The 9,653-nt window shown below is 37.2% G+C and overlaps 1 pseudogene; it reads right to left on the bottom strand.

Moving 5' to 3' along the window:
• Positions 1 to 8,723: 8,723 nt before the first annotated feature.
• Positions 8,724 to 8,895, bottom strand: LOC115221882 (annotated as a pseudogene).
• Positions 8,896 to 9,653: the final 758 nt, after the last annotated feature.

Here is a 9,653-nt window from a genome sequence, read left to right as displayed (position 1 = left end):
ACAAATTTAGCTGTGTGAATTGGTGCATTATCATCCTGAAAGATTGCATTTCCCTCCAGAAACAGTTCTGCAACCATAGGATGAATTTGATAAGATAAAATGCCTAAATAGTCTTGACTATTAATTCTGCAATGAAGGAAAACCATTGAGCTGGTGGATTTCTAAGATATAGCTTCCCAGATCATCACAGATCCTCCTCCATATTTAACAGTTGGAAGAAGCAGTCTGGTTCGAATGCTTCTTTTGGCTGTCTCCACACGTATATTCAACCGGTGGTCAGAAATAAGGTAAAGGATGAACTCATCCAAAAAAATAACATTCTTCCACTGCTCCGGGGACCAATTCTGTAAGTTTCTAGTCCACTCTAAACACTTTGCAATGTTTGTTTTTGAAAGTAGTGGTTTTCTGATTGCAGCCCTCCCATGAAATTCGACTTTGTGCAGCTCCCAGCGAACAGCTTTTGTGGAAACTGGGTTCTCAAGGTAGTCATTAAACTCTGCAGTAATTTTGTGATCCTTTCTAACAATTCACGTAAGAGTCCATTGGTCCCTATCTGAAATTTTAGTTTTCTTTCAGAGTATTGTTTCAACAATGAAGCTTTTCATTCTTTCTCAAAGGCTGTCATTACTTTCGAGACAGTTCTTCTTGATACACCAAACATTTCGACTGTTTTTATTATGCTAGCACCTGCCATATGAGCCCCAACAATTTGACCTCTTTGAAAGTCCGATAGATGTCTTTTTAATGAATTTTAATTACCTTTTTCTGATGATATCTGAAAAGATACAGCAATTTTTGCAAAACATATTAAGCAACACTAATAATAAATTTTAAAATATCACGACCCAAAATGACCTCTGGCATTTTTCACCAAAATTACCCAAAATGACCTCTGGCATTTTTCACTGGCCACTGCTGTAGTGAATTTCATCTCCTTCTGATAGTTATTGCATTTTTAACACAACATGAGTATAAGAGAATGTTATCTCAGGATGAATACCGCAGTAACTGGCCTATCAATGATGTATATACATTAAGAATGATATACAGATGTCCTTTTTTTCACATTTTGGTTGGGAAACAAGATCATTTTATTATTCAACAAGAGACTGTTCAGAGAAAATGCTGATAAAATAAAACTGTTTACAGTAATATGTTAAGGAAGAAACCTTATTTCTCTCACAGATTACTATTATCTTCCATTTCATGTGACGTTGCTGCTGCTGTTAGTCATATAGAGAGAGCAATTATCTGCTGACACTGGTTTATATGGCCTCAATGACACTACATTTGTCTATGGCTGAAACATAATTCTCAAGCAACCTGGTCCACTTGGTAGTAAATTACTATCATAACTAATCTAGTCCAGATAGCTGTAAGTAGTTCTCATTTATAATGAAACTTTGTCACTGTAATTAATGAGAATATCATGTGACCTTTTTGGCAGCATTATCTATAGACACCTGTACATTAAAGTGTGTTAATTTTAGATGCAGCATATATATATATAGTAACACTTAATATTTAATGTGCCTGGACATACACACTCTTTTACTCTTTTACTTGTTTCAGTCATTTGACTGCGGCTATGCTGGAGCATCGCCTTTAATCGAGCAACTTGACCCTGGGACTTATTCTTTGTAAGCCCAGTACTTATTCTATCGGTCTCTTTTGCCGAACCGCTAAGTGATGGGGACGTAAACACACCAGCATCGGTTGTCAAACAATGCAAGGGGGACAAACACAGGCACACAAACACACACACGCATATATATATATATACACTTATATACGACGGGCTTCTTTCAGTTTCCGTCTAACAAATCCACTCACAAGGCTTTGGTCGGCCCAAGGCTATAGTAGAACACACTTGCCCAAGGTGCCACGCAGTGGGACTGAACCCGGAACCATGTGGTTGGTAAGCAAGCTACTTACCACACAGCCACTCCTGCGCCTACTATATATATATAGTAACACTTAATATTTAATGTGCCTGGACATACACATGTATTTATCCCCAAAATATGTCACTGGTTATTTTTATTCTTACATAACTATCCAAGCATGAACAGGAAATATTATTGTTTCAGCTGTCATGCTGGCACTATACCTACTTCTTTACTACCCACAAGGGGCTAAAAACAGAGAGGACAAGCAAGGACAGACACACGGATTAAGTCGATTATATCGACCCCAGTGCATAACTGGTACTTATTTAATCGACCCGGAAAGGATGAAAGGCAAAGTCGACCTCGGCGGAATTTGAACTCAGAACGTAACAGCAGACAAAATACCTATTTCTTTACTACCCACAAGGGGCTAAACACAGAGAGGACAAACAAGGACAGACACACGGATTAAGTCGATTATATCGACCCCAGTGCGTAACTGGTACTTATTTAATCGACCCTGAAAGGAGGAAAGGCAAAGTTGACCTCGGCGGAATTTGAACTCAGAACGTAACGGCAGACAAAATACCTATTTCTTTACTACCCACAAGGGGCTAAACACAGAGAGGACAAACAAGGACAGACACACGGATTAAGTCGATTATATCGACCCCAGTGCGTAACTGGTACTTATTTAATCGACCCTGAAAGGAGGAAAGGCAAAGTCGACCTTGGTGGAATTTGAACTCAGAACGTAACGGCAGACAAAATACCTATTTCTTTACTACCCACAAGGGGCTAAACACAGAGAGGACAAACAAGGACAGACACATGGATTAAGTCGATTACATCGACCCCAGTGCGTAACTGGTACTTATTTAATCGACCTGGAAAGGAGGAAAGGCAAAGTCGACCTCGGCGGAATTTGAACTCAGAACGTAACGGCAGACGAAATACCACTAAGCATTTCGCCTGGCGTGCTAACGATTCTGCCAGCTCGCCATCACTGAGATGAACTTATATTGTGTACTTATGTTATGTTTTATGTTTACAAAATCAAGAAAGTACCAGATTTTCCTGTTTTTTGGGTTTTTTTTTTCTAATTGGAAAACAAGGGTTGAAACAGACTCCATTTGTAGCTAAGATTATTCAGAATGTGAAATAATGGATACAACAAGTTTGTCTACATCAACGATGAAAATAGATATTCCTGCTCTTAATGGAGACAGGTGCATGCCCACACAGATGAAAATGTCAATGATGACATCCCTACTTAGAAGAATATTCAGATTCTAAACCACAAAACGAACAAACAAAAATAGATAAAGAAATATGCAGCATAAACCAAATGCTAATCAATAATTGGAATGTAAACAGGTAAACAGGTATACTAAGCCACGGAATAATACAGAGACAAAGACAATGAAATTGGCTGTGTGGTAAGTAGATTGCTTACCAACCACATGGTTCTGGGTTCAGTCCCACTGCATGGCATCTTGAGCAAGTGTCTTCTACTATAGCCTCAAGCCAACCAAAGCCTTGTGAGTGGATTTGGTAGACAGAAACTGAAAGAAGCCCGTCGTATATATATATATGTGTGTGTGTGTGTGTGTGTGTGTGTGTGTGTGTTTATATATTTGTGTGTCTGTGTTTGTCCCCACAACATCGCTTGACAACCAATACTGGTGTGTTTACATCCCCATCACTTAACGGATTGGCAAGAGAGGCCAATAGAACAAGTACAAGACTTACAAAGAATAAATCCTGGGGTCAATTTGCTCAATTAAAGGTGGTGCTCTAGCATGGCCACAGTCAGATGACTGAAACAAATAAAAGAAAAAAAGAAAAGAATACGACATGTAGAAAACATTATTGAATCATATTTAAAGGATATTACATGAATAACTCTCACACAAGCTATGGAATAAACAAAGCATTATCAAAGAATTTATAACACAGTTTAGTCCAGCAACATAACAGCTTGGGTAAGCATCCTCTACAATAGCCCTGGGCTGACAAAAGCCTTGTGAGTGGATTCTGCCAATAGAAACTGAAAGAAGCCCATCATGTGTGTGTGTGTGTGTGTATTTTCCAAAATAGAGGTGAACACCTGAACATCTTTCTCCGTGTGATCAGCTTTAAAAAGATATTTTCCTACTTTTCTTAACATGAAACCAATGGTAGCCTTAATTCACAAATAAGGAAATAATGTCCACCAATGCAGTGTTGAGCACTCATTTTCATCCTTCAACATTTACATATATCGACCCCAGTGCGTAACTGGTACTTATTTAATCGACCTGGAAAGGATGAAAGGCAAAGTCGACCTCGGTGGAATTTGAACTCAGAACATTGCGATGGGCGAAATACCTATTTCTTTATTGCCCACAAGGGGCTAAACACAGAGAGGACAAACAAGGACAGGCACATATTTTCCTACTTTTCTTAACATGAAATCAATGGTAGCCTTAATTCACAAATAAAGAAATAATGTCAACCAATGCAGCGTTGAGCACTCATTTTCATCCTTCAACATTTACATATATATATATATATTAGAAGAAAAAGGTACTCAGAAATCTGGATGGTATTATATTTACAAATATTTATTAATATGCCACATGTTTTTATAAATCATATATTAGTGCTTGTGTTCACTCTTCATGGAAAGCAGACGTTAAACAATGATCATGATGATGATGATATATATATATCATCATCATCGTTTAATGTCCGCTTTCCATGCTAGCATGGGCTGGACGGTTTGACTGAGGGCTGGCAAACCAGATGGCTGCACCAGGCTCCAATCTTGATCTGGCAGAGTTTCTACATCCGGATGCCCTTCCTAACGCCAACCATTCCTAGAGTGTAGTGGGTGCTTTTACGTGCCACTGGCATGAGGGCCAGTCAGGTGATGTTGGTAACAAACTCGCTCAAATCTTTTTACACATGCCAATGGCACAGGTGCCAGTAAGGCGATGTTTGTAACAATCCCACTCGAATAGTGCCTCGTACATGCCACCAGCACGGAAGCCTATATATGTATATATAAGTCAGTAAATGGTGGGGTTGTGTTAACTGAAATGATAGGAAAGGAAAAAATAATAATAATAAGGCAAAATGTTAAACTGAAAGCAAATTTCAATACAAATGGCTGTAAGAAATCTTTCTTGCACCCATTTATATTAAAATTTGCTTTCAGTTTAGCATTCTGCCTTATTATTATTATTTTTTTCCTTTCCTATATACAAATATATATATATATAATTTAAAAATAGGATAAAATCTTTATAAGAATTTATCAAGTAGTTAGCATGAAAAATCCTCATAGGAGGAAAAATCCATCAATTTTTTCACTTAAATATATTTATTTATATTATATAGAGGGCCTTATTACACATAAATGCCACACACTAGGAGGGACTCTTAAAGTCAAAACTACTATTTTAGTAGTTTTGACTTTAAGAGTCCCTCCTAGCATGTGGCATTTATGTGTAATAATGCCCTCTATATAATATAAATATATATATATATATATATATATATATATATATATATATATATATATATATATATATATATATGGATATATATTCTTTTACTATATATATACTTGAAAACCAAGAGGAGGATGGAGATTTATTTATTCACATCAAAAAAACTTTTTTATTAATGAGGATGATGAATTGTTTGTTTTTACTATATTAATAAAATAATATTTTTCTTAATATTTAAGATATTGTATCCTAAATTGCCAAAACTCCATTTAAGTATGCCAACATTACTTTGCACATTATTTATATTAGGGATCATTTCTATTTTCACAATACTTTGCTATTTATATAACACTAGCAGTATCGCCCGGCGTTGCTCAGGTTTGTAAGGGAAATAACTATAAAGCATTTTTAGAGAGTTATAGCCAAAAAATAGCAAAAAAATGGAAAAAAATGATGGTAAATTTTTTTTTGAGAGTAAAAAAAGGTTGAGTTGCGTCCCCTAGACAGTCTGTGGTTTGTTTTTTTTTATTCTCGACCCTATGTCGAATTTATCGATTTTTTTCAGAACTGGGGGAACTTTTCAAAATTTTCGCTGCGTTAGTTTTGAATTATGACATTGGGCTATGTGTGTGTCAAGTTTCATCAGAATCGGTTGAAAGCCGTGGTCAGGGTGAGGGTACGAGAAAACAGACACACAGAAACACGCACAGACAAACTGCCGTTTATATAGAGAGAGATTGTGAGTGGATTTATCTCTTGCTTACACTGCTGTTTTTGACTTATATTTTACTTATGGTACTGAATTATGTCACAGATAATACTCACTTTATCTCTATATCGCAATCAGTAAATAATATAAGAAGCTTATGACCTACATTTTATTAAGTATTGCTGAGTTGCCAGAATACACTTTTTGTATCATTATTATATTATACGTGGAGGCACATGGCCTAGTGGTTAGAGCAGCGGATCCGAGGTCGAGGGATCGTGGGTTTGAATCTCAGACCGGGCGATGTGTGTGTTTATGAGGGAAACACCTAAGCTCCATGCGGCTCCGGCAGAAGGTAATGGTGAACTTTTGCTGACTCTTTTGCCACAACTTTCTCACACTGCATCATGCAGCTCACCTGTGATGGACCGGCGTCCTGCCCAGGTGGGGAAACCTATACGCCAAGGAAACTGGGAAACCAGCCCTATGAGCAAGGCATGACTTGAGAAGGAACAAACATTATATTATACAATAAAGGTAGTGAGCTGACAGAAATGTTAGCATGCTGGGTGAAATGCTTAGCAGTATTTCGTCTGTCTTTACATTCTGAGTTCAAATTCTACCAAGGTCGACTTTGCCTTTCATCCTTTCGGGATCAATAAATTAAGTACCAGTTGCACACTGCAGTTGATCTAATTGACTGGCCTCCTCCCACAAAATTTTGGGCTTTGTGCCTAGAGCAGAAAAGAATATTGATAAGGCGGCAAGCTGGCAGAATCGTTATCACGCCGGGCGAAATGTTTATCGGTATTTCGTCTGCCGTCACGTTCTGAGTTCAAATTCCGCCGAGGTCGACTTTGCCTGTCATCCTTTCGGGGTCGATAAATTAAGTACCAGTTACACACTGGTGTCGATGTAATCGATTTAATCCCTCTGTCTTTCCTTGTTTGTCCCCTCTATGTTTAGCCCCGTGTGAGCGATAAAGAAATAAGAAACATTAGCATGCCGGATGAAATGCTTAGTGGTATTTCATTTGCTGCAACATTCTGATTTCAAATTCCGCCCAGCTTGACTTCACCTCTCATCCTTTTGGGGGTCGATAAATTAAGTACCAGTTGCATACTGGAGTCAATCTAATCAACAGGCTCTCTCCCCCAAAATTTCAGGCCTTGTAACTAGAGTGGAAAAGATTATTATATTAAACAATAAATGCAATGAACTGGCAGAATTGTTAGCATGCCAGGCAAAATGCCTAGCAGTATTTCATCTGCCGCTACGTTCTGAGTTCAAATTCCACCGAGATCAACTTTGCCTTTCATTCTTTCAGACTTAATGAAATAAATACCAGTTACGCACTGGGGCTGATATAATTGACTATCGCCCTCCCTAAAAAACTTCCAAGAATTTGTGTCAGTAAATGGCCTTATGGTTACAGTATCCGGTTCATGATTATAAGGTTGTGAGTTTGATACTTGATGATGTTTTGTGTCCATGGGCAAGACACTTCATTTCATGTCACTCTTAATATCAAATATTAGGACTACTACTACCTGCTACCTGCTACCAAGCCTTCACACGAGTAAAAATGAGAGACAGAGACAGACAGAAAAAAGGAAAATGTCCCTTGCATTTGAATACTATGGAAATATTTTTAAAAACCATTTCATTTAATTTTACCACAATTTAATTGTTTTTGTTGCTTTACTCTAAGTTGAAAAAGTCACAAACATTGAAACCAGCACTAAAATATTCTTCATGATAAAACTATTTTAGTATTTTCTGTTTTGTCTTATTTTCCTTAGCCAACGATTCTAGCTAATGCACAAGACAGCCATTATGCTCCACACTACAAAACACCACCACGTGAACTCTGTTGAGATAGCAAGAAACAATTATGAATTTTTTTAATACACTTAACTTTTAAAAATATTTTTTATAAGGTTTGTTTTTTCAAGAAGAACCAAAACGTAAAATCTCTCAGAAAATTAAAATTCATCTTATGTAGTGGTGTTTTCAAACTTCTTTTTTATAAATATATATATATTATATAGATATATATATATATATATATAATAAGAAATATTGAATTTCTAAATCTCTCGTAGAGACATGTACAGTGGTGGGGCGATAGAATGGTTGTATACTGTCAATCTAACAAGAACGTGACAGTAGGGGGTACACCACCGCTGTATAGCCCTAGGAAGCATCGAACGCCTCCTGATGGCTTTGACACATTTTTCCCTGAGTCCTTATATACATATACGAAGGGGAGACAAACACCCCCGGCTGCCAAAACTGCATCTAGGGACACGTGTTTCAGGATCATTGTCCTTCATCGGCCTAGAGTAGCAGACACCGGTCAACCGGTGATATATATATATATATATATATATATATATAATAGGAATAATACTTTTTTTTAAAAAGTTTTAACAATGGAAGCATATATACATATATACGATGGGCTTCTTTCAGTTTCCGTCTACCAAATTCACTCACAAGGCTTTGGTCGCTCCGAGGCTACAGTAGAAGACACTTGCCCAAGGTGCCACGCAGTGGGACTGAACCGGGAACCATGTGGTTTGTAAGCAAACTACTTACCACACAGCCATTCCTGTGCCTATTTATATAAGATGGGCTGAATCCTGGAAGCACTGCAATACCAAGCCAACCCATGGCAAAGGTAGAGCAAGCCCCTAACACTTCACCTCGTTCGAAAAATCAGTTTAATAATGTTGGCCCCCAAATAGGGACCATATCAGATTATATTCAATATAATATAATATTTTCAAAAAACCATTATTATTATCTCCATCTTAGCGAAGGTGGAGGTATTGTTTTCAGTCATGTTTGTTTGTTTGTTTGTCCGTGGACAGGATATCTCAAGAACCATGGGATGGATTCGGATGAAACTTTCAGGTATGTATGGCCCTGTGACCGACATGAATGGATTAGATTTTGGGATCAATCCGGTACCAGAGAAGGATTCCGGATTATTTTGCCAGTGTTTTTTTTACTTAATTTTTGAGAGCGGTTAGATTCATTTTTAGTATTCTCGTTCATGAGAGCAGTCAAGTTTATTTCAGATATTCTCATTTTAAAAATCATCCCCGGCTAATCATTGAGAGGACGTTGGTGGGATCTTTTCGGTTTGAACGGCAGTTTTTAACATAATTTCTAGGTAACTAAAAAATTTTAAATTTCGTATACTGGTAGAATGTGTTTATAAAACATCTTTTTCTCTTGGCTTTACTGAGAAAATTCTATAGTTTGTAAGATATTTGGTTATTAATTTCTTCAATTTCTGCAATTTCAACCAATCACTGGCGTCTATTGAGTTAAAAAGCATTCTGTGCCGTATGAATATGTCCCTCGTTTAAGAAACAGATTGGGTTTATTTACATTTGTGAAGAAAAAAAGATACCCCTAACCCTAACCCTAACTAACCCTAAATCTAAAATAGATTGAAATGCAATAGATCGATACTAGGGTCATAATTATGGGTGACAATTTCATATGACACTGCTAGAAAAAACTGCCATTCAAACCGAAAAGATT

The sequence above is a fragment of the Octopus sinensis genome, linkage group LG18 (assembly GCF_006345805.1).
Source record: "Octopus sinensis linkage group LG18, ASM634580v1, whole genome shotgun sequence".
NCBI classification, from domain to species: Eukaryota; Metazoa; Mollusca; class Cephalopoda; order Octopoda; family Octopodidae; genus Octopus; species Octopus sinensis.
The sequence above is the reverse complement of the archived record's forward strand: the minus strand, read 5'-3'. Positions and strand labels throughout refer to the sequence as shown.